General features: G+C 35.5%; 2 pseudogenes; both read left to right on the top strand.

The window, feature by feature from the left end:
* The first annotated feature begins 372 nt into the window (after nucleotides 1-372).
* On the top strand, nucleotides 373-21,435 carry LOC120126837 (annotated as a pseudogene).
* Nucleotides 21,436-21,923: 488 nt separating this feature from the next.
* On the top strand, nucleotides 21,924-23,382 carry LOC120126910 (annotated as a pseudogene).
* The last annotated feature ends 1,439 nt before the right edge of the window (nucleotides 23,383-24,821 follow it).

Raw genomic sequence — 24,821 nt, 5'->3', positions numbered from 1 at the left:
CTTTAAAATCTCAAACATTACACTTAAATTCTAAATATTAAATTTTAGATAGTTTAATTATTATTATTATTATTGTTGTTGTTGACTAATCGCACCTATAATACTTATTGAAATTTTTGTGAGGTTTATTATCATAGTTAGTAAATATATTATGTCTGACACTTTGACTCTCTTGTTATAATTAAAGATTTTATGACCATAAACCTTAAAACAATGGAAAGAAGAAGAAGAAATATTGAAAAACAAAAAACTCACACACTTAATATATTTACTACAGTTTGGTCTTCTTCTAAAGTCTCAACTCCCTTTTTATTGCCTGATCCGTTGCCCCTTTCAAAGACTTCTCTCTTCTCGTCCTCTCTCTCTTGATTTATGGCCAAACCCAGTGAACTCTCCATTGATCCCAATCTTTCCTTCTTCCTTCACATCCCAACTGTCCTTAATTCTTTTCCAGAACAACAAGACACTAAACCGTCCATCATTATCATCAACGACAATTCCAACTATTGTCCCAAAGTGTCTGTGTCCGCCATGGATGATGCTTCCACAGCAAACATGTCTCCTCCACTACCCACCACCATTCAGTTCCCCATTAATCTCAACTGTTCTCACGGTGAACACCCTAGGAGGGTCACCGGCGAAACGGATTTCTTTGCGGAAAGGAATCGTAAACTCGCTGATGATGTCGATGATTCCGATCATGTCAATGCCGACATGAATGACTCCATTGATTGAACTGCTCTCGAGCTTAACGTTAACGTAAGTCAAGTGCTCACAGTTTCTTTTCCCTTTTTTTAATCTCAGTTGTGACAAGCAGCGATCAATCCACAGCGGATGATGGGATCTCTTCAAACATGGATGATAAAAGAGCTAAAAATGAGGTATTTTATTTGATTAAAATCTGTAGAATTCGTGATTTTGATTGATTTCTTTTTCAGCTAGCTGTTTTACAAATCTAACTGGAACGAATGAACTCTGAGAATCAAAGATTAAGGGAGATGTTGAGCCAGGTTACGACCAACTACAACACGGTTCGAAAACATTTGGTCACCATTATGCAGCAACAGCAAGATGGAAAAGGTGAATAAAACGATGAAAAAAAGAAATCTAATGGAGAAGTAATGGTCCCAGGACAGTTTATGGATCTTGGTCTAGCCGTTGCTGCAGCTGAAGTTGATACGGAAGAACCGTCGCTGTCGTTGACGGAAGGAAGGAGTCGGGATCAGTCCGGGTGGCCTAACGCAAAGGTAGCCTCGAAGGACTTGAGATCGAGGAAGTGTGGGAGTGGCGAAGAAGGTCGGGAAACTGGTAGGGAAGATAGTCAGGATGTAATAAGGTTCCAAGGTTTAATTATTCGAAAACTGTTGATCAAACCGAGGCTACCATGAGGAAGGCACGAGTTTCCGTTAGAGCAAGATCATAGGCTACCATGGTAGACGTGATTTTATCTTAAATCAAATCATATAAATATATATATTTTAATTTATGATCTTATATTTGTTTTTGGTTTTAAAGATCACGGATGGATGCCAATGGAGAAAGTATGGGCAGAAAATGGCAAAAGGAAATCCATGTCTTCGAGCATATTATCGATGTACCATGGTTGCTGGTTGCCCTGTTAGAAAGCAGGTTACTTTTCATTAGTCATCATATTGAAAATGCCTAATCAATTTTAGTTATAATTAAAAATCCGGATTTAATTAACACTAACATAATAGAGACTAATCATTGATAGTTTTTTGTAGTAAAAAAATTGGTACGATAGAATTTTTTTTTCTTTCGCTTTTCAAGTATTTGGTTTTAGTAATTCAGATCGATCCGGTTGCACATCTTATTGTGATGAGTGAGTCTCCTAACGAAGATTTTCTGCATACACAAAGAATCGAACAATACTTCTTACATAAGAATTTAAGAAATTATAAAAAAAATAGAAGTTATATAAAATAAATAAATAAATTATATTGTTGTTAACCTAACGTTGAATGTTAACTTCATGTTACAGGTACAAAGATGTGTGGAAGATCGAACAATTCTAATAACAACATTGAAGATACTAAATTTTTTACCCATTTTATTATTATTATAATTATTATAATTATTATTATTATAAAAAAAAAGTAAAATAATAATAATTACAAACATGCCCATATTATCTGGCCCAATTACAAATGGCCCAACTAAACCCTAACAGATTAGGGTTTGATCTAACCCTAGCCGCCTTGCTTCTCAGCCGTTGGATCTAACTTAGATCCAACGGTCCAGATGGTTCCAGCAGGAAACCCTAGGGTGATGATACCCTAGGGACACGTCCCAGCCGCCGCCGTAGCTTCCAGAAGACCACGCGGCACTGCTTCAGCTTCCAGCCGCCCCACGTCGACACTGTTGTTGCCACGACACCAGCCTCGCCGACACTCCAGAACGTCATGAAGCCACCCACGTTGAGCCCTATGGTGAGTCACCACCATAGCTATGGTGACTCACTGGTGACTCACCGGGCCTTTCATCCTTTGGACCGGTCTGAAGCCATCACCGGTGGTGGCTATAAAAGCCACCGTCCCCTGCAAGAAAAAGAGAGAGCCACGGAGAGCAAGAGAGGCAACCAACAGAGCAAAGAAAAAAAAAAACAAGAAAAAAGCAAGGAGAAAACGAAGAGAACTTATCGGGGAAGACAACGCCGTGATCGGAGTCACCACCGGCCTCCAAACGTCACCAAAAACCTTCGAAAACCGAAGGTATTTTCTTAGATTTGCTCCGATCGGGAGCTATTTAAAAGAAAAGACCACCGGAACCGTCATTAGGACGGTCCGATCTACGTATTAGTAAGAAAAAAAACTTTTTCCGGCCAACGCGACGGCTGTTTTGACGGTGGCCGGCGGCGGGGTCAACGCCGGCGAACGGCTGCCGGCCGGTGTGCTTCTCTCGATTTTAGAGAGAAGCGAGAGAATTTTTTCTCTCAGAGAAGAGAGAGAGGGAAGAGATGAGAAATGAGAGCTGGCCCTTCGGGCCAGCCGGTTTTGGACTTAAATAGCCCTCCCCAAACGACACCGTTTTGGGGAGGGGTCTGTTTGTAATTAACTAATTGTTAAATTCCATCCGCAACCATCCTAACTTGTAATCTTTACATTTTAGTCACTAAATCAAATTTATAATCCTTTTAATTTGGTCTCTAAATTTTATTTTTTTATATTTTAGCCCTTAACCGTATTTATAAATATTTAGGATAAATAACATATTTAGTCCCTTAATTTTATTAAATAATATTTTAATCCTGAGTTTATATTTTTAATTTATTTTAATCTGATATTCGATTTTTTATATAATTTTATTTTAGTCACTAAATTAATAAATAAGGAAAATAGCATGTTTAATCCCTATAATTTTAAATAATTAATATTGAATTAGGTTTTTAATTTTAATTTTATTATAATTTAGTCACTAATTTTAAATATTTTCATTTATTTTACTGCTTTTAGATATATAGTTATAATTGTATTTTTACTGTTTTAATTTTACTTGTTTATATATTTAAATATTATATTAATTATTATATAGTCATATAAATATATATATAATAAATAATAATTTATATATATATTTTTTTACATAAATTATTTCAATATTTATTTATTTATTTTTCAATATCGAAGAAAAGGGCAATCTTAATACAACTGGATGTCCTATTCTGGTATTTTAAAATTAAATATTATAAAAAAATTATAATTTTATTTAAATTATTATATTAATATTTATCGAAGAAAAGAGCTGTCTTAAGGCACCTAGAAGTCCTTTTCTGATATTTCTAATTAAATAAATATTTTATATAAATTATTTTTTTCTCATAATTATAATTTTGAAATAATAGGATTATAAATTAAATATATTTTGAATTTTTAAATTTCTAATAATAGAGACAATTTATAATTAAAAAGTACCAATTTTGGGCGTTGTAGGGGTGCTAATCCTTCCCTAAACGTAACCGACCACGAATCCTTTTTTATTATTAAAAAAGAATGAATTTTTGGTTAAAACGCAGATCAGTTTATCTTTTAATCGATGTTTTCTTAAAAACTCTTTTAAAGGATGATTTTTAGGTATTCGACCTACCTGAACCAAAAGGCCGATGGCGACTCCCAAAATATTTTTTTTTAAAATCAAAATCATTAATTTATTCACATCACTTTTCCCGCCAAGTAAGTACAAAATTCGTGCCCGGGCGAAAACCGGTTACGACAGCTTGGCGACTCCGCTGGGGACTGGTCAAACTTTAAAATCAATTATAAATTGTCTCTATTAATTATAAATTAAAAAATTCATATATTTGATTTATAATTCTTTCTTTTTCAAATTTTTTTATATACTTATTATTTTCATAGTATTTATATATTTTCTTATTAATATTTCATTTTATTTGCAAGTATTTTATTTCATTATTTATTTTTTCTGTCAGAGGTTTGAACGTTTCTCCTCACACACAACACTTGCATTGCATAACATAAAGCTCTATAATTGAGTTTGTCCCTTTTAAGTGGGAGTGAAAGCGACGTCTTCGTGAGAATTTATTCTCCGTGTCAGACCTAGCAAGTAACTTTCGGGGTTCATATGCTCTATGTCTTCGTGAGAATTTATTCTCCGTGTCAGGCATAGAGAAATGTATCCCCTCGAATTGAACTCGATCCACTTTAGTCTGTGATGGACTAGGATTGAGGGTTAACAACCCAAGAGGGCACTAACAAGGACAATTCGGGTACCTTTATTCTTAGATCTGAAACCTTGCATATAACCCTAGAAATCCTTCCGATCTGAAGCCATGCCGAAATTTTGTCCAAAATAGGTGTACACACAGGAGAAATGAATTCTAACTTTCCTTTTAATTTATTTATTTATTTTCTTACTGATTAAATTACATGTAAATTTAAATTATTTAAATTATAAAAAAGCATGTTTAAATAAAGATATTTAGGTATATATTATTATTAAATTTCTTTATTATGTAAACTAATTCATTTCTTTTTGTGTGTTCTTTATTTTTTCTGTTTGCATAGCATCATACAGGATAAAAGGCATTGATCCTCGTGTTAATTGTCTCATTGGAAAGCCTTCATCCATGGATAAAAAGTGTTCAAATCAAATAATTCTAAACTCAGAAGTAAGACAGTGGGCTGAGGACTTACAAAGACAAGGAGGAGACAGTCTGCAAGATGACTATGTATCTGACTTAACCAGTTATGCTCCAGTTTCACTAAAAAGAAATGACATGCAAGATTTGCGAAGCATTTGGGAAAGTTGGGACTCAAACAAAAAGTTGCAGTTTTATCAGACTTACGGAGACATCCCATATTTGCTCTATGTAGAAGTTGATGATGACTTACTTCGAGCCCTAATTCAATTCTGGAATCCAGGGTACAATTGCTTCACTCTCAATAAGGAGGACTTGGTCCCTACTATTGAAGAGTACACAACTTTGTTACATATAGAAGGGGCTTTGGAGAATCGAATTTATTCAAAGTCAATTAAAACTCAACCTTTTCGAGTTAAATTAGCAAAGATTGCCGGGGTACGAGAAGAATGGGTGGCATCCCGTACAAAACAAAAGGGCGAAAGCGAAGGCATTGCTTGGACCAACATTAAAGAACTTATTCAGAGTCATCCAGACACTAAAGTACGATTAGATCTATTTGCTCTGGGTATGTATGGTATGGTCATCTTCCCAAAAGTATTGGGATATATTGAAGCTGTAGTAGTAGATTTGTTTGAGCAGCTACCAAAAAAGATTAATCCTGCTTCTGCAATTCTAGCAGAGACTTTCAGATCGTTAAATGCTTGTAGAAAGCTAGGAGGTGGACGATTCTCAGGGTGTACCCAGTTGTTATATGTTTGGATCCGTAGCCATTTATGGAGGACAGAAAAGATTTCATACCGACGCTTTAATACGGATTACTCACCATTAAAAGAATTCCTGGAGCAAGAATGGCCGAAGGAAATTAAGAAAGATATGTGGATTAATGCCTTTCGAAATCTTCAAAGCAATGACATTGTTTGGCGAGCCCCATGGAAAATCCAAAGAGAATTCTTTTACAAATGTGGTGATTACAACTGGATAATGCTGCTCGGATTGTGGGGAGGAATTGGATATGCACCACTTCTGGTCATAAGACAGTATGAAGGTCGACAATTTGTACCTGTCACCGCTGGATTACATTCATCTGAGTTCGCATTCCACAGTAAAAATTATAAAAGAAATATCATGGAAGCCGTTACAGCTTGGAAAACAACTTTTTGTATCCGAGCTAAAGCAGCAAAAGAAATGCTAACTCCTGATTATGAGGAATGGAGATCTGTCAGGAAAAATGAAAATATTCCTCTACCAGATCAAAATGAGGATATCTCTATGGAAGATCGCATTAAGGTGGTTCCATCAGAGATTGAAATACTGAGAGCTGAGTTTGAAGCAGAAAGAGAAGGCTGGTCGAAAGAATTAGAGCAAATGAGACGAGATAAAGCTATGTTGGGTGTTGACATTGACTTTCATTCATCCCAATGTGCAATGTTGAGAGAAAACAAAGAAAAAGTTGATGGTGAATTTAGAGCATTAAAGAAAAATTACCAGGAGTTATATAAATCCCAGAAAGCATCAGGACCAAGCCGATCAACAGTACAGATGACCAGAGAATTGAACATCGAGAAAAGTCGAGTTGAAGATCTGAAAGGAAAGAATAGCCGTCTACTCAAAAGCCTTGAGAAAGGAAAGCAAAAAATGGAAGATTTTGAGGTTGATAGAAGAGAGCGAATTATAAAACACAAAGCTGAACACCGCGAAATCATGAATGAAATACAAAGAGAAAGGGATCGAGCCAAAGATTTAGAAGAAATGAAGAGTGATATTCTTGATAAATTTGAGGGTGAGAAAAATATCATGTTCAAGGGATTTGAATCTGAAATGAACCAGCTGATTGCCGAACTTGAAGTCAGAGGCCAAAAGATTGAAGAGTTCAATGTTGAAAAAGAAAAATGGGAGGTGGAAAGAAAGAATTTCAACACCAAACTTGAGGTAGAGCAAGAAGTGGCTAGCAATTGGATGCAAAGATGCGGAAACAAGAATGTTCAAATCCAGAAGCTTAATCAAAGAACGCAAGAAGCACGAACAAAACTTGAAGAAGATCTGGATCAGTCTAGAAACAAAAATGCAGAGTTTAATGCTTACATTTTGCAACTTGAAGAGTCATTATTTCAAGAAAAGGTTCGTCTAGGACCTATTGATCTCAAAGAAAGTAATGAGGAAAGTGCTTCACTGCGAAGACACATTAGAGATCTTGAAAAAACTCTGTACAATTGTCAAGTCAGAATCACTGAATTAGAGCAAACTCTTGAAGGAACTAATGAACAATGGCAAAAGTCAACTGATTTCTATGTAGAAAGAAGTGAAGAAAGAAGTAATATGGTATTCGAGGCCATGGTACAAATGAGCGAAGTTGCTAGATATGTTGGAGAACTAGCTGTTGAAACTAAAATAATTGAGCATCACGTTGATCCAGTTTCTAAGTTCGGAAAGAAGGTGTCATGGCTAATGAAAGAAATTATAGAGCTTAATAGGAAAGCCACGCCTTATCTGTAGTTATGAACTATTATAAAGAAACTTTTGTATGCCAATGAAAGTTGTTCTATGACAGTTAACTTTTTGGGATCAATACCTTTTTGCATACATGCATTTTGCATACATTCATTATTCATTGCATTATTTTCTTTATGTATAATTTTATTTATTAAGATAAAATTCATTAATTAAAATTTGAAAAAAATTTTAATAATATCAGAAGATTTTTCAATCACAGTTATTCTGGCCAAAAGAGAAATACAACATCACTACGGTACTAGACAAGCTACTAAGAGAATTATGGAGGATAAAATACAACGTATTGAGGAACAACATAATAAAGAACAAGCAGAAATGAGAATGAAGTTAGAGAAAATTGAAGCCAGTATTGCAAATTCACAAGACAACATGATGCAGAAAATAGAAGACATGTTTAAAAGGCAGGCTATCATTGGAAAAATGCATGAAAATCCTGTATCTTTCGACCAAGAACCTATGTATCCTTTAGGTTTTCCACCAGAACCAATTTATCACTCTGGTACTACATCTATACAAATCAATGCTCGCACATCAGCATTTCAAGAAGCCAAATCACATGAAAATCGACAAGTGGATCCTGCATCTTCAAGCAAAAATCCACTTATATCAGATGTGAAAATAGGGGATTTTAATACTGAGCATTTAATCCCAGATTTGAATGAGCTGAATGAAAAAGAAAAGGTAAATGAAGAATTGACCAGACAGATCAAGAGCTTAGAAGAACGAATGAAATCCGTGGAAATAACTGAATCATTCTATGGGTTTGACGTTAGTGAGTTGAGTTTGGTTCCAGACCTAATCCTCCCCATCAAGTTCAAAGCTCCCGAATTTGATAGATATGACGGTACCACATGCCCTTCATCCCACATTACTATGTTTTGTCGCAGAATGGCAGGATATGTGAAAGACGAGAAATTGTTAATTCACTGCTTTCAAGATAGTTTGACAGGACCAGCCTTAAAATGGTATACTCAATTGACCAAAGCCAACATTAGATCTTGGAAAGATCTGGCTAAAGCATTCCTAGAGCAGTACCGCCACGTAACAGATATAGTCCCTGATAGATGGACTCTCCAAAATTTGGAGAAAAAGAATAATGAAACGTTCAGACAGTATGCTCAAAGATGGCGTGACACGGCAGCCCAGGTTCAACCACCTTTGTCAGAAAAAGAGGCCACAGTAATATTTGTCCATACATTGAAAGCTCCTTATTTAAATCATCTAATGGGGAATGCAACCAGAAATTTTGTAGATTTGGTCATTTCTGGAGAACTCATTGAAAATGTCTTGAAAAGTGGCAAAATTGAATCAAATGAAGGGTCTAGTTCCAAAAGACCTATGTACCGGAAAAAAGAGAATGAAATCAACAATACAAACTCTTACAACAAGGATTCATCGAAAAGTATTACAATAACCCAGCCAAGGGTTAAGAAAGAGGAAACAAACACTAATCGAGCAGAGTCCAGAGGATCTCGAAAGGAAAATGAAAGGTTGTCTTTTACACATTTACCAGTACCATATGCTGAGATCTATGATTCACTGATAAAAGCAGATGTCATACGGCCCTATCCTTTGGTTCCTATGCAACCACCATTCCCTCCATGGTATGATGTAAAGGCACACTGTGTTTACCATGAAGGAATTACGGGTCATTCTATTGAAAACTGTTTGGCATTCAAAAGGGTGGTTCAAAATTTGATCAACACTGGAAAGTTGGAATTCAATTCACCATCTACATCAAATCATCCATTGCCAAATCATGGAGATAAAAACGTGAATGCAATTCAGGAAGAGAACAGAAAGAAAGCAAAAACTGACATTTCTGAAATTAAATCTCCTTTTGTTTGGGTATTCCAACAACTATCTTTAGCCGGTATAATTCCACAACAATTCAGGCCAAATCATAATGAAGGCAAGAATTATTGTGAATATCATCAAGAGAAGGGGCATGAAATTCAATTATGTCCTGAGTTTAGGGATTTGGTACAAAAATTGATGAATAGCAGAGAGATAGAATTCTTTGAAGAAAAACCAGGGAAAAAAGAAGATGATGTTTGCTCATTAGAGGATTCTAAACATAGTCAAAGAACAAATGATCATGTGATCATTAATGTGAAATCATCTACGGTGATTCCTGCACCAATAAAGCCGAAAGTAGTTATCACCACTCCTCTACCATTTCAATACAAAGATACTCGCAGAGTACCTTGGAATTATACTACCAATGTTTCAATGGTATGAGGATTTGTTTCTCTAGAAAAAACAGAAGAAAATGTACAGAGTCTGGGTTCGACATCTGAAGCAGTGAGTGAAGTCGGTTTCTTTACAAGAAGTGGGAGATGTTACTCTCCCGAAACATCCAATGCCGCGGAACAAGTGAAAACAAAAGGAAAAACCATGGTAATACCCCAAAAGGTATTTAATGATGAATCCCCTCCAGCATTCAATGAGCCTATAACAGAAAAACAAGCACAAGAATTTTTGAAATTCTTGAAACATAGTGAGTATAGTGTGGTTGAACAACTACATAAACAACAAGCGAGAATTTCTATTCTTGATCTATTGATGAATTCAGAAGCACATAGAAATGCTTTGATGAGAATGCTTAATCAAACATTTATCCCTGAAGATATATCCCTCAATAAACTTGACAGAATTGTGGGACATATAGCCGCTGACAATTGCATAACGTTCACGGATGATGAAATACCTGAAGACGGAATAGGGTCAGTAAAAGCTATGAATATCACTACACATTGTCATGGTCATGTTTTGCCAGGAGTATTGATTGACAATGGATCCGCTCTCAACTTGATGCCTCTAGTCACACTTCAAAGAATGCATGTGGATAAATCACACATGAAGAGTTATCAGAATGTAGTACGAGCCTTTGATGGTACTCAAAAGAGGTGCTTGGGAAAATAGAAATACCGTTGTTAATTGGACCAGTCGCAATATTGACTTTGTGGTGATGGACATCCACCCTACATATAATTGTTTATTAGGGAGGCAATGGATTCATTCAGCAGGAGCCGTTCCTTCTTCATTACATCAGAAATTGAAATTTGTTGTTGATGGACAATTAATATGCGTCAGAGCTGAAGAAGAAATCATTGCGTCTGTAATAAGTGATGTTCCATATATTGAAACTAATGATGATGCTCTGGAATGCTCTTTTCGAGCTCTTGAATTTGTCAATACAACCTTTATTGCAGAAGGAAGCAAAATTCCATATCCCAGATTATCTGATTGTACCAAGATGACGACACGATAAACTTTAGGCATCGGAGCTAAAGCTGGGAAAGGTTTAGGAAAGAATCTTCAAGGTATTTCAGTTCCTGTAAGTATAAAGATGAAGAAAGATCGTTTTGGTCTTGGATTTAAGCCCAATTTTCAGCAAAAGAACAAAGAGATGAAAAGAAGGTGTGAAGATAGAAAGACAAGGTTGAAAGGGGAAGAAATCCTTTGGGAACACATGTTTTTCCCACAGTTGAAGACCACATTCAAATCAGGGGGAACAATTAATATAGAAAAACAGCTTGTTGAGGCCTTTAAAGAAGAAAAGTTGACGAAAGATCAAAGCATAGTTGAAAAAGCTATGAATGGATTATTTATCAACATGATCATGAATGACAACAAGACTGGCAAATACTTGGATAGGATTCGCCCATGTTTTCTTGGAGAAACACTCAACAATTGGACCACTGAATATCTTCCTATAGTTTTTAATATTAACGCAGAGTAATATTCAGAACTAATCTTTATGTTTAGCTCAAAAGTATGAAAACTTTTTGTTATCTTGCAAAGGAAATTATGTTAACCTAATATTAAATATAAGAAATTTTCTTTAAAATTTTCAGATGACAATCATTCTTTACATTTTCTTACAGTTTTACATCCATTTATTTATAAATTTACTATATTCTTTCGGAAATATGTCCGACTTAAATTTGCAGGTGTCACCATGTTAATAGCATGTTTATTCCTAAATTTAATCAAGAGATAAATTTAGAGCAGCCCATATGTCTGGAAGAAATCAATGGGTGTGAGGATGAACTGGAATGTGATGTTCCTACTGAATTATTAAGATTGATAGAAAAGGAAGAAAAGCAAATTCTACCTCACAAAGAAGAGATTGAAACTGTAAATCTGGGAACAGATGAAGAAATAAAAGAGGTGAAAATTGGTACTACTCTGACAATCCATATAAAACAAGAATTGATAAATCTTCTTCAAGAGTTCAAAGATATCTTCGCCTGGTCTTATCAAGATATGCCTGGTTTGAGTACAGATATAGTAATGCACAAGCTTCCAATCAATCCAGAATATAAACCGGTCCAACAAAAGCTCAGACGAATGAGGCCAGAAATGTTGTTGCAGATCAAAGAAGAAGTGATGAAACAGATTAATGCAGGTTTCTTACAGGCAGCCAAATACCCAGAATGGGTAGCCAACATTGTTCCCGTACCAAAGAAAAATGGGAAAGTTCGAATGTGTGTGGATTACAGAGATCTCAACAAAGCCAGTCCGAAATATAGCTTTCCATTACCCCACATAGACACCTTGGTGGACAATACTGCAGGACACGCATGGTTTTCATTCATGGATGGCTTTTTCAGGATATAATCAGATAAAAATGAATCCTGAAGACATGGAAAAAAACGACATTTGTAACCATGTGGGGCACATTCTGCTATAAAAGTGATGCCATTTGGATTGAAAAATGCAGGGGCAACGTATCAAAGAGCCATGGTAACTTTGTTTCATGACATGATGCACAAAGAGATTGAAGTATATGTAGATGACATGATTGCCAAATCCCGAACTGAAGAAGATCATATTCAAAATCTGAGAAAGCTTTTCCAGAGATTAAGGAAATATCAATTAAAGCTCAACCCCGCTAAATGCACTTTTGGGGTAACTTCCGGGAAACTTTTGGGATTTGTGGTCAGCAAAAAAGGAATCGAGATTGATCCAGATAAAGTAAAAGCAATTCAAGATCTTCCACCACCCAATACAAAAAAAGAAGTTCGAGGCTTTTTGGGAAGATTAAATTATATATCTCGGTTCATTTCTCAATTAACTGACAAATGTGATCCAGTATTCAAATTACTTCGAAAGAACAATCCTGAAGTCTAGAATGATGAATGTCAAGAAACTTTGGATATTATTAAGAAATATTTATCCAATGCCCCCATTTTAGTATCACCAATGCCTGATAGACCGTTGATTCTCTACTTGACGGTCTTTGAAAATTCGATGGGATGTGTACTGGGACAACATGATGAATCTGAAAGAAAAGAAAAAGCTATTTATTATCTGAGCAAGAAATTTACTGATTGTGAAATTCGATATCCACCAATACAAAAATTATGTTGTGCCTTGGTGTGGGCTACTCGAAGACTCAGACAATATATGTTATATCATACTACTTGGTTGATATCCAAACTTGATCCTTTGAAATTCTTAATGGAATCACCAGCTTTGACAGGCAGAATGGCTAGATGGCAAATGTTATTATCTGAGTTTGATATTGTATATGTCAACCAAAAAGCGATAAAAGGAAGTGTCATAGCTGATTTTCTGGCCAGTCGTGTATCAAATGATTATCAGCCTTTGAGTTTCAATTTTCCAGATGAAGATTTGTTGTGCATATCCATGAATGAAGAAGTCAGAACAAATGATGCATCTGCATTTTGGAAGCTTTACTTTGACGGAGCATCCAACGCCTTGGGACGAGGAATCGGGGCAGTGTTAATTTCTCCAGAAAATATTTATTATCCCTTTACAAGTAGACTGGAGTTCTTTTGCACCAATAACATGGCGGAATACGAAGCTTGTGTAATGGGATTAAAAGCAGCTATAGAAAGAAAAATCAAATGTCTCAAGATATATGGAGGTTCATCGTTAGTGGTGTATCAATTACGAGGAGAATGGGAAACAAAAGATCCCAAATTGTTGAAATATCATAATTTTACCCTCGAATTAGTGAAAGAATTTGAGAGAGTCACCTTCAATTATCTTCCTCGAGAAGAAAATCAAATGGCAGATGCTTTGGCTACATTAGCTGCTATGTTTCAGGCAACTAAGAAAGTTGATATGATGCCACTCAAAATGCAAGTATATGAAATTCCTGCACATTGTTATAGTGTGGAAGAAGAGGTAGATGGTAAACCATGGTATCATGATATCCTACAATATATCAAAAATCAAAGTTATCCACAAAATGCATCTAAAATTGATAAAAGAACCTTGAGAAGAATGGCTGCTGGATATTTTCTTGATGGAGAGATTATGTATAGAAGAAGCAATGATCAAATGCTATTGAGATGTTTAAATACCAGCGAAGCTAGAAGCATCATTAAAGAAGTACACAGTGGAATATGTGGAACACATGCAAATGGTCTTTTCATGGCCAGAAAAATAATGAGATATGGATACTATTGGGCTACCATGCACACAGATTGCATTGATTATGCAAGGAAATGTCATAAATGCCAGATATATGCAGATAAGATTCATGTACCCCCATCTCCTTTACATGTAATGACAGCACCCTGGCCATTTTCTATGTGGGGAATAGATGTCATTGGTGCAATCACACCAAAAGCATCGAATGAACATTGCTTCATCCTTGTGGCAATTGATTATTTTACCAAATGGGTTGAAGTTGCTTCATATGCCAATATTAAGAGGTCCACAGTCTGCAAATTCATAAAGAAAGAGATAGTTTGCCAGTATGGCCTACCAGAAAGGATCATTACAGATAATGCTCTAAACCTGAACAACAAAATGATGACCGAACTTTGTGCACAGTTTAAGATCAAACATGCAAACTCAGTGGCATATCGTCCAAAGATGAATGGGGCAGTTGAAGCGGCAAATAAGAACATCAAGAGAATCATTACAAAGACCACTGAAACTTACAAAGATTGGCACGAGAAGTTACCTTTTGCTTTATATGCATACCGAACTATTGTTCGAACATCTATTGGGGCAACATCTTTTTCTTTAGTCTACGGGATGGAAGCAGTCTTACCAATTGAAGTTGAGATTCCATTGCTTTGAATTTTGAGAGAAACAAAATTGGATGAATCCGAATGGACCCAAGCTAGATTTGATCAATTGAACCTTATTGAGGAGAAAAGATTGAAAGCTATTTGCCATGGACAGATGTATCAGAAACGGATGATGAAGTCTCATGACAAGAAAGTACATCCAAGAGAATTCCAAGAGGGTGATCTAGTACTAAAAAAGATCTTGCATATACATAAAGATTTCCGCGGGAAATTGATGCATAATTGGGAAGGGCCATACGTTATGAAAAAGACCTTTTCCGGAGGAGCATTGATATTGGCAGAAATGGATGGAAAAATTCTGAGAAATCCAATAAACTCGGATTCTGTCAAGAAATATTATGCTTGAAAAAAGAAAAAAAGGAAAAAAAGGGGGTCAAGATGAAAACTCGCAAAGGGCATCTTGTAACCAAAGGAAGGATTTGAGTTGAAAACCTGAATGGGCAGCTCAAATGCATATTGATATTAGACATCTGGCAATTGAACCCTCTTAAGATTTTGACAGTTTGGGAGAAACTTCACATCTACAAGCATTTTGACAACGTTTGAGATCTTCCAGACAAAAGCTTACATCATTACTCTAAATTGTGTCAATTTGATTAATTTAGAAATACTTATGCTAATAATTTGTTGAGTCATTTGAATTTTTATCATTCTTGTGCTTGCCATAACTTTGAATACAATTCTATCTATTTCAAGTTCAATTTATTTTCAAAAATTAATTTATTCTTCTATGAATTAACATAATTTTGAAATAAGTTAAAGATTTCTGAATATCACTTTATGTTAATACTTTTAAAGGCATGGAATACAAAGTAAGCAAATCATCACCATCATAAAGCCATGAACAAGTCATTATTTGCACTCTGGTTATATAGGGTAACATTGGTTACAGTATTCCAAAAGTTGAAGATGACAAGTTTTACTGTCAACTAAACCATTCCATGATTCGAAAAGAGTGGAATATATTGGAGCAGCAGAAGAGACAGTTTGACGCGATCACGATCGGACCTCGACGATCGATTGTGGATCTAGGAAGGAAGCGAAACAACCTGCATAAGATAATGGTAACAAATGGATAGTTTACGGTGGTAAATGTGATGGTAAATGGTCGGTTAACTAATATGATACAATAATATGCTTGACATGAATGATGATTGAACGAAAATGTGAAACATGATATGCAAAGCTACTCTAACATACTAAACAACTTAATTACTAATATGCAATGTAATGCATAAATAAGTAAATAAGTAATAAAGTAAGGAATTACTCCCTTAGAGTTAATAAGGTAGAACGTCCTTGAGGGGTTTTCGTCATGGAGAAAACCGGCCCTAAACGTGCTCACATCACAGTTTGTTGTAGCAATCCTTGCAAGTAAATGCACCAACAAGAATCTTCAAGCCCATGAATGATGTTTATTTCTTCTAGTAAGGCTGTTACACTGGATGCCACCGACAACAAGGTCGAGGCCGTTAAAACTACTCATCAATTGCTCCAAGCGATCATCATTCAGTTCTTGCACATCTATTTTCAAAAGTATGCCAAGACAGTAAAAGGCAACTTCTGCATCATTAATCCCAGAGAAAAGAGACAGGACTTTGATACCACCATGGAACATGTCTCTATACAGATCCTTGTATATGGTTTTTTAGGGAAACCTAGAAGTATTTCCACCTCATCAGATTCAAGTGGAACAAGTGCCGTGTGCTCATAGCATCTTCTGGAAGTGTTCTTTGAGTTATCTGATCTAGGGTATGAACCCCAAAAACCAATCATTGAATTTGGAAGATGAATGTGCTCATAGCATCTTTTGGAAGATGAATGTGCTCATAGCATCTTTTGGAAGTGTTCTTTGAGTTATCTGATCTGGTTTGGTATGAACCCCGAAAAACCAATCATTTAATTTGAAAGATGAATATGCTCATAGCATCTTCTGGAAGTGTTCTTTGAGTTATCTGATCTGGTTTGGTATGAACCCCGAAAAACCAATCATTTAATTTGAAAGATGAATGTGCTCATAGCATCTTCTGGAAGTGTTCTTTGAGTTATCTGATCTGGTTTGGTAAGAACCACAAAAACCAATCATTGAATTTGAAAGATGAATGTGCTCATAGTAGAAATAAAAAGGCCCAATAGCATCTTCTGGAAGTGTTCTTTGAGTTATTTGATCTGGTTCGGTAGGAACCACAAAACCAATTATTGGAATTAAAAGATGAACTGCATGATCGTCTTCATTAAGAAGTTTCTTTTCAAGCTTCTTCCGCTTATTCCTTTCCCAAAAATCATAGCCCAGGTTTCGTCTTTTCTTGTAATTTAGATCATTGCATAATGGCTTCCTATCTTTTACCGGAAGAAATGCGTCAGCAGCCTTATCCATTTGAGCAGCACATATAAAATCTGTCAATTTTGCAATTGATGATGAACCACATCTCTTCATGGCTATTGAAGCCTCAACCTCTGAATATCCTATTTTTGTCAAGTATAACAGTTTACTCTCCTCATCAGAATCAGAATTCAGGATTTCCTCGGTATCAAAAGAACTATCGATATCTGCGAAATCATCTTGAAAGATCACTTCATAATCAGATGAGTTGTTATCAGAATCAACATGTTGCATGAATGCAAGCTTTTCAGGAGCCTATACTATTGAGTTTTATTCTCAAGAGGTTTTGTGACATTATATCTACATCTACATTTGTCAAAGATGATAGATTCTCTGATTTGAAGAAGAAAGATTTATTGGGTTTCTACAACTGAAGAAATACTCAGTTCACCAATCTGAAATCAAATAACTTAACAATCATGCATCATATTTAGGTATTTGCAAAAATAGGTGCATTTTCATTCATTCTCATCCATGTTGAAATTTGACAGGAATTTCAAAGATTTTAGCAAAGATTCAAATCCATCATTTGATGGATCAGCTTTTCCAGAAAAAGTTCATAATGAGAAGAACTCATCTGAAGAAGGAAGAAGAAGTTCAAAATGAGAAGAATTTGTTCAACCTTTTGTTTAAATTCATCATTTGATGGATTAACATTGAAGAAAGTTCATAATGAGAAGAACTCATCATTCTGAAGAAGGAAGAAGAAATTCATAATGAGAAGAATTTATTCAGCCTTTCACTCAAATCCATCATTTGAAGATCAACTTTTCCAGAAAAAGTTCATAATGAGAAGAACTCATCTGAAGAAGGAAGAAGAAGTTCATAATGAGAAGAATTTGTTCAACCTTTTGTTTAAATTCATCATTTGATGGATTAATATTGCCAGGTAGAGTTCATAATGAGAAGAACTCATCATCTGAAGAAGGAAGAAGAAATTCATAATGAGAAGAATTTGTTCAACCTTTTGCTCAAATCCATCACTTGATGGATCAGCTTTTCCAGTTTGAGTTCATAATGAGAAGAACTCATCTGAAAAAGGAAGAAGAAGTTCATAATGAGAAGAATTTGTTTAACTTTTTGCTCAAATCCATCACTTGATGGATCAGTTTTTCCAGAGAAGTTCATAATGAGAAGAACTCATCTGAAGAAGAAAAAGTTCACAATGAGAAGAGCTTATTCAACCTTTTGCATAATTCTATCACAGAAGCAGATAGATTAGCATCAACCTTTCCAGAGAAAGTTCATAATGAGAAGAACTCATCTGAAGGAGAAAGAAGAAGTTCATAATGAGAAGAGCTTATTCAACCTTTTGAATGACTCTATCACAGAAGGAAATAGGTCAACATCATCCCCAACGAAAAGTTCATAATGAGAAGAACTCATCCGAAGAAAGAGAAGAATTTATTCAACATCTCCATCATAATCAAGTGAAGCCAAATGGATAAAAAAAATTTATCTTTTCGTCTTTGCCCTATTCTTGTTAATACAAGAATGAGCAAAGAGGGGCAGCTGAAGATACTAAATTTTTTACCCATTTTATTATTATTATAATTATTATATATATTATTATTATTAAAAAATAATAATAATAATAATAATTACAAACATGCCCATATTATCTGGCCCAATTACAAATGGCCCAACTAAACCCTAACAGATTAGGGTTTGATCTAACCCTAGCCGCCTTGCTTCTCAACCGTTGGATCTAACTTAGATCCAACGGTCCAGATGGTTCCAGCAGGAAACCCTAGGGTGATGATACCCTAGGGACACGTCCCAGCCGCCGCCGTAGCTTCCAGAAGACCACGCGGCGCTGCTTCAGCTTCCAGCCGCCCCACGTCGACACTATTGTTGCCACGACACCAGCTTCGCCGACACTCCAGAACGTCATGAAGCCACCCACGTTGAGCCCTATGGTGAGTCACCACCATAGCTATGGTGACTCACTGGTGACTCACCGGGCCTTTCATCATTTGGACCGGTCTGAAGCCATCACCGGTGGTGGCTATAAAAGCCACCGTCCCCTGCAAGAAAAAAGAGAGAGCCACAGAGAGCAAGAGAGGCAACCAACAGAGCAAAGAAAAAAAACAAGAAAAAAGCAAGGAGAAAACGAAGAGAACTTACCGGGGAAGACAACGCCGTGATCGGAGTCACCACCGGCCTCCAAACGTCACCAAAAACATTCGAAAACCGAAGGTATTTTCTTAGATTTGCTATGATCGGGAGCTATTTAAAAGAAAAGACCACCGAAACCGTCATTAGGACGGTTCGATCTACGTTTTAGTAAGAAAAAAACTTTTTCCGGCCACCGAAGGCGGTTTTGACGGTGGTCGACGACGGGGTCAACGCCGACGAACGGCTACCGGCCGGTGTGCTTCTCTCGGTTTTAGAGAGAAGCGAGAGAATTTTTTCTCTTAGAGAAGAGAGAGAGAGGGAAGAGAGGAGAAATGAGAGCTGGCCCTTTGGGCCAGCCGGTTTTGGACTTAAATAGCCCTCCCCAAACGACGCCGTTTTGGGGAGGGGTCTGTTTGTAATTAACTAATTGTTAAATTCCGTCCGCAACCATCCTAACTTGTAATCTTTACATTTTAGTCACTAAATCAAATTTATAAACCTTTTAATTTGGTCTCTAAATTTTATTTTTTTATATTTTAGCCCTTAACTGTATTTATAAATATTTAGGATAAATAACATATTTAGTCCCTTAATTTTATTAAATAATATTTTAATCCTGAGTTTATATTTTTAATTTATTTTAATCTGATATTCGATTTTTATATAATTTTATTTTAGTCACTAAATTAATAAATAAGGAAAATAGCATGTTTAATCCCTATAATTTTAAATAATTAATATTGAATTAGGTTTTAATTTTAATTTTATTATAATTTAGTCACTAATTTTAAATATTTTCATTTATTTTACTGTTTTTAGATATATAGTTCTAATTGTATTTTTACTGTTTTAATTTTACTTGTTTATATATTTAAATATTATATTTATTATTATATAGTCATATAAATATATATATAATAAATAATAATTTATATATATATATATATATATATATATATATTTACATAAATTATTTCAATATTTATTTATTTATTTTTCAATATCGAAGAAAAGGGCAGTCTTAATACAACTCGATGTCCTATTCTGGTATTTTAAAATTAAATATTATAAAAAAATTATAATTTTATTTAAATTATTATATTAATATTTATCGAAGAAAAGAGCTGTCTTAAGGCACCTAGAAGTCATTTTCTGATATTTCTAATTAAATAAATATTTTATATAAATTATTTTTTTCTCATAATTATAATTTTGAAATAATAGGATTATAAATTAAATATATTTTGAATTTTTAAATTTCTAATAATAGAGACATTTTATAATTAAAAAGTACCAATTTTGGGCGTTGTAGGGGTGCTAATCCTTCCCTAAACGTAACCGACCACGAATCCTTTTTTATTATTAAAAAAGAATGAATTTTTGGTTAAAACGCATATCAGTTTATCTTTTAATCGATGTTTTCTTAAAAACTCTTTTAAAGGATGATTTTTAGGTATTCGACCTACCTGACCCAAAAGGCCGATGGCGACTCCCAAAATATTTTTTTTAAATCAAAATCATTAATTTATTCAAATCACTTTTCCCGCCAAGTAAGTACAAAATTCGTGCACGGGCGAAAACCGGTTACGACAAACATACGAGGGCAATCACAACCACTCTTTGCCTCCGGCAGCAATGGCATCGACGACATCCTCAACTGCATGAATGATGTTGTCCGGTTCACTGTCCTGTGCCGATGGACTAATGAACTCGAATTTCCTCATCAGAACCCTTCTCCCGTGCTCTTCTAGCAATGGCAACTATATCAGCTTCCGCCCCATTCCCCACCGTCACCTTGGACTTAACTCAGTCCCCGAACCCTTTATAGTTCCCCAGAACCAAAGGCCAATTCCAGGTCTCATTCCCGAACCCACCGTTGCATCCCAATTCCCAGGCCTCGCCGTTGGCATTGTTGCCCCAGATTTTCGGCCAGGCGCTATACAACCAATCCTAATTCTCTCGCATGCAAATGTCTCACGATATCGAACAACCTCAGATGAATCACCAGCTGCAACAAGGCCAGCAAAATTCACTTGCCGACACCGTAAACACAGCCACCGCGGCTATGGCAGCAGACTCTAACTTCACAGCTGCTTTGGCCGCCGTGATCACTTCTATTTTCGGGAGTTCTCATAGCAGCAACATCGCAAATAATAACGGTGCAAACCCGTCCACCACCAACAACAATAGCAATGTCACCACTACCACCACCACTCTATCAGTAACAGCAAGAGCAATGGCAACAAAAGAAAATCTGCAATTCCAGTAATTTTGCTACAAATTAGAATAAATTAAGATGGCCTTCTATTCTTTATTATTTTTATTCGTTTGAGGAAGAATTTTTTTTCTTAATCTTTAAATAATGGTGAGGCTAGTTTGACTTGGAGTTACATAACTAACTTTTATGGATGGTCACGTTTTGAGTCAATTGTTACACGTATCATGAAAATGAAGGGTGTGGTGTCTACAGTTTTGCCCGACGTCTGCCCCCATAAAGAAGTATAGACACCCTTATGTTGACACCACACAGATGCAAATACTCTTCCAATTTTAACGATCGAACATGAATTTTTTGGCTTTCTAATTTTGGATCTTGTATTTAACTGTGATAATGACATGAGTTTAATATTGCCCTTGGCAACATTTACTCACCGACACACCGCATTATTTTAGTGATCTTATAAATAATCAGGCAAACCCAAACATTGCCATCCATCTATCTTCTTCCTTCACTGTTGCCTTGTTCAACATTTAACTTTTCTTTTCAGTTTCGATGCTGAAGAAACCGGAGCTAGTGTTCATTCCACTGCCTGAAATGGGCCATTTGGTACCCACAGTTCAAGTGGCTAAGCTTTTAGTGGATCTCAACCCCAACCTCTTCATCACCGTCCTCAACATCAAGCCACCCTACGACTCCAAAATCACCGCCTTCATCGACTCTCTCACCGCCGATATAACCACCGCCACCACCAGCCACCTCAAATTCATCGACCTCCCTCAATCTGACCAAGACGATGCTTCCAAGTTTATGAGTAGTTTAGTTCAAACCCAGGGTCCCTTCGTGAAAGAGGCCGTCGCCAACATAGTTGAACACTCCAACTCTGTTCCCGACTCACCTCGACTCGCCGGGTTCGTTCTTGACATGTTTTTAACTCCTTTCTTGGAATTGGCTAACGAGTTCGGCGTTCCTAGCTATTCGTTTTACACTTCGGGTGCTAGTTTTCTTGGCTTCCTGTTCGACGTTCGTGTTCTTCATGATGAGCAGAACGTTGATTTCGCCGAGTTACAAGGCTCGGACATTGAGTTCAACTTTTCAACGTATGTCAACCCGGTTTCCATTAAATTATTTCCCACTGGAATGCTCAAGCCTGAAGGTTTTACTCTCTTCCTTGATATCACGGAAGGGCTTAGACAAATGAAGGGTATAATGGTAAATACATTCTTAGAGCTGGAATTGCATGCGATTAACTTCCTTTCTAGGGGTAAGCTTCAAATTCCACCTATTTACCCGGTGGGGCCAATGTTGAATCTTGAATTCTCACGCGGGCCCCATCAAAATTATAATGCAATAATGCAATGGCTCGACGAACAACCTCGTTCATCGGTAGTGTTCCTTTGTTTCGGGAGCGAAGGAAGTTTCGGTGCGGATCAAGTGGCAGAGATCGCCTACGCGCTCGAGCAGAGTGGACACCGGTTCTTGTGGTCCTTACGGCAACCAACGAAGCAAGTAAAGGTATGATGGGAAGGCCGGCTGATTACGAGAATGTTGCGGAAGCGTTGCCGGAAGGGTTCTTAGATCGAACTGTCGGGATCGGTAAAGTCATCGGTTGGGCACCACAAGTGGCCATCTTGGGTCACCCGGCGACAGGAGGTTTTGTGTCACATTGCGGTTGGAATTCGACGTTGGAGAGTATATGGTTTGGAGTGCCAATGGCAGCGTGGCCGCTTAAAGCAGACCAACACATGAACTCGTTGACTATGGTGAGAGAGTTAGGACTAGCGGTGGAGATTAAAACGGACTATAGTATTAATGACGGTGAGATTGAAATTGTGAAGGCGAAGAAGATAGAGAAAGGTATTTGATTGTTAATGGAGCAAGATAGCAATGTTAGAAAGAGAATGAAAAAGATAAGTGATAAATGTAGGGAAACTCTGGCGAACGGTGGTTCTTCACATTTAATGTTATGCCGTTTTATTAATGATGTCATTAATAACATACAATAAATATTTTATTAATGAAAATAAATTTATTTTATCATCTCTTTTAATTGGATGAAGGGTTACATTTAAATTTATTTCTTAAATATATATATATATATATATATATATATATATATATATATATATATATATATATATATATATATATATATATATATATATATATATATTGTTAGGGTACCAAACCCTTTTTAGTCTTGATTTTTATTTTATTTTAAAATAATGATCAATCTCGTTTAGTTTTGATTAGAAATATTTATAATAAATTTTAATGTATGTACTAGATATAAGATTAATATAATTATATGTAGATTAATAAGTTAAAGATATTTAGTCAGATCTTGAATTATGTTTTAGTAAGCCACGTGAATAAATTAGAAATTTATATATTGTAGTCGATTAGAAATATATATTCGAAAGATATATGCTTTGTTAGTGGCTTTGCATGTTAGAGATCTTGACTGATAGGATATTGATAATTTTAACAAATTTAGTCTAATAAATGCTTGGAGGTTTCCGGAGTTCAACTCCAAAATATAACATTTTATATACAATATTTTAATCTATTATCCAACATAATTTATTAAAAATATTTATAGTGGTTAGAAATTGTTTGATATTTAAAAAAATTATCAAATAAATAGAATTATCATCTGTTATTTTGTGTTATGTACAATTGAATATATATATATATATATATATATATATATATATATATATAATTAAATTTTACATGTAATTTATTTTTTTAATGGTTTGAGATGATTATAAGGTAGTATTAGTTCATAATCTTTCTTAATTATTGACAAACGCACACAACCTACTGATGCAGTTACTCATCATCAATTATTTTGTGTTATGTGTGTTGAAAACATTTTGACGTTTCGATATAACAAAGTAAGTTAAATGAATTTTAAGATTTTACAAATGATTTTCTAAGTATATTCAATACAATTATTCAAATATCAAAATATTACTCCAAGTCTTTCAAAGTTTAAATTCAATCCTTACTAAAGTGTAAAATTGTGTTTTATACTCAAAATATTTTTGAAACAATTTTCACAAAGTATTTCGAACAAAAAACAAGCCAAATATCAAATTTGTGAAGGATGCACCGATGCACTCATTGATGCATCGATGCACACCCCATTTCGAATGCATTTTATGCATTGATGCACAGTCATGCATCGATGCACTCAGGATTTTTTTAAAACATCAAATTCATTTTATGCATTGATGCGCATACCATGCATCGATGCACTCCATGCTAGTTTGAAACATCGAAAGCAATTTATGCATCGATGCACCCTTAGTGCACCGATGCACTAAGTGTTCCAGCAGTCGAAATATTTGAATTTTACACTTGATGCATCGATGCACTTTGACTATG

The sequence above is a fragment of the Hibiscus syriacus genome, unplaced genomic scaffold, assembly GCF_006381635.1.
Source record: "Hibiscus syriacus cultivar Baekdansim isolate YM2019G1 unplaced genomic scaffold, ASM638163v2 tig00110462_pilon, whole genome shotgun sequence".
Taxonomy (NCBI): Eukaryota; Viridiplantae; Streptophyta; class Magnoliopsida; order Malvales; family Malvaceae; genus Hibiscus; species Hibiscus syriacus.
This window is presented reverse-complemented; position numbering and strand designations above follow the sequence as displayed.